The sequence below is a fragment of the Marmota marmota genome, unplaced genomic scaffold, assembly GCF_001458135.2.
Source record: "Marmota marmota marmota unplaced genomic scaffold, marMar, whole genome shotgun sequence".
Classification (NCBI taxonomy): domain Eukaryota; kingdom Metazoa; phylum Chordata; class Mammalia; order Rodentia; family Sciuridae; genus Marmota; species Marmota marmota.
Window position 1 is genome coordinate 8,894,769 of NW_026000076.1, and position 2,287 is coordinate 8,897,055.

Genomic DNA, 2,287 nt, shown 5'->3' on the forward strand with positions numbered 1-2,287 from the left:
CGAATTGGTGTGAATATACTTTGTATACAACCAGAAATATGAAAAATTGTGCTCTATTTGTGTAATAAGAATTGTAATGCATTCTACTGTCATATATAAATTAAAAAATAAAATTAAAAACAAAAGAGGACTGTGGGAGAGATACATCTGAGTTGCTCGAAAGCTTCAGTTGTTCTTCACAATTTGGATTAGGGTTGTTTGTAACTGTATACCACTACCAAAATCTACCTCTGCTAATTCAGAAACACAAAATAAAACAAAATTCAAAAAAATATATATCATCACATTTTTGAGCTATACACCAAGTACTTTTAATATGTTAATTTCCAGGTACTATCAGGTGCTTTATGTTTATTATCTTACTTGGTCCTCACCATAATGCTGATATAAGTATTATTATTCCATTTTACAAATGAGGAAACTGGAGTACAGACAGGTTAAATAATTTCCTAAAGAAGAACAACTATGAAGAGGTGGGCCCAGAACTCAAGGCCACCCACACTCCAAAGCCTAAGCTGCTTGTTGCTGTATTTCCTGAATTTTGCATGTGTTACTAAGAAATATTACCAACCATACTATGTACTAGTCACTAATTAAAATTTTGTTGAGACTAAATGCCAGGCCCTATGGTGCCTTAGGGAATATGAACATAAATTCTTGAAGAAAGGTGAATCCAATAAAGAGTAAAGGATAGGAAGATTACCTGTGAATGAGTTTAGTGTGATGCTAATTCAGATGCTAATTCTACTTCTAATAGTGTATAAACCTCAGAAAACTGATTCAATGTCTTTCACTTCAGTTTCTTAAATGTAAAGTCGAATGGGAGTTCCTCCCTAATACAGTTGTTTCACAGAAAAATGGCAAATTCATTAACAGCATAGTGCTAGGAAAAGTGTTCAAGTCACTTTAAGCCATAAAAACTATCTTAATTCAAAAATCAGAAAGTCCAGTTCACATAAGAAGTTTAACTTTTAATCCGATTTAATGTTAAATCACCTCTGGGGAAGATTGTGCCCAAGGCTGACAGCATTTAGTGGAGAAGAGTCTCATCCTCTCCCTACCCCACATTCTCTCTCCAGCCCTGGGCCTGTCTGCTCTCCCAGCAGTTGCTGACCAGGTTAATGACCCTGCCAGAGGCAAACAAAGTTGGGTGGAGGAGGGGCAAAGGGGGACAGAAAATTCTTCTTTTGACTGATTCACTTCTGGGCCAGCTTCTTGCTTTGGGGGCCTAATGGGTATTTAAAGATGAATAATAATTTTATGGGTTCTTTAGAGTCCCCTCCAAAAACCTAGGAATATTCTACTGTTCTTCACCTGACAGAAAGTAATGCATCCTACTCTGCCTGGCCACCATCTTTTCCGGTGGTCTCCTATCTCCCCTTCCAACAGCAATCTTGGGAAGGATTTTAAATGACTCCAAACTAGGTGAGTCTCCCAAGTGGTTCACACTCACTCCAAGAAAATTCTCACCAGCTAATTGTGGGAGTGACCCCTGGCTTCTACCACTAGAGAACTGACCAATCTGTCCCTTTGCCTTTTATAAATTCTAGGCAAGATTCAGGAAGCCGCTGTGCCTCCCAACAGCCAGGGTCCCTTAGGAACCTCTCTTGACTTGAAGGTAAAAGCACTCTCCACACTCCCTCTCATGGGGGCAGCACCCAGCCCAGCATTCCCAAGAGAAATCCTCATCCCACCTCTCATCTCCCCGCCCCTCACCCTTTTCTTTTTGTTACTGGTGATTGAACCCAGGGGCACTTAACCACTAAGCCACATTCCTGGCCCTTTGTCATATTTTATTAGAGACAGGGTCTTACTAAGTTGCTAAAGGGCCTCACTAAATTGCTGAGGCTTACTTTAAACTCTCGATCCTCCTGACTCAGCCTCCTGTGTCACTTCATCTCCCCTTTCTTGACCTCTTAACATTCACCATGTGGTTGGAGTTTTTTAAGAGTCAAGAAGTTCATGAAAATGGGCATCAATAGACAGCATCTCACTTTGGAATTCCATATTTATTACAACTTAATGTTTTAGTCAAAACTACCTGCCGCAGTCCGGCTGCAGCAAAATAACGGGGGGGGGGGGAGGGGGGTGACGAGCAACTTGTGGGTACATTGATACAGCAGGAATGGGAGCCGTTTATTGTAGGACCGGAGGGGTATTTATCCATTCCACACAGCTTATCTAATTAACATAAACTAGAAACTAGATACAGCAGTCAACCAATAAGGAATCTCCACACTTAATGGCTCTCTGGCGTTACTTCACAAACCACTCTCTCTGGCATTTT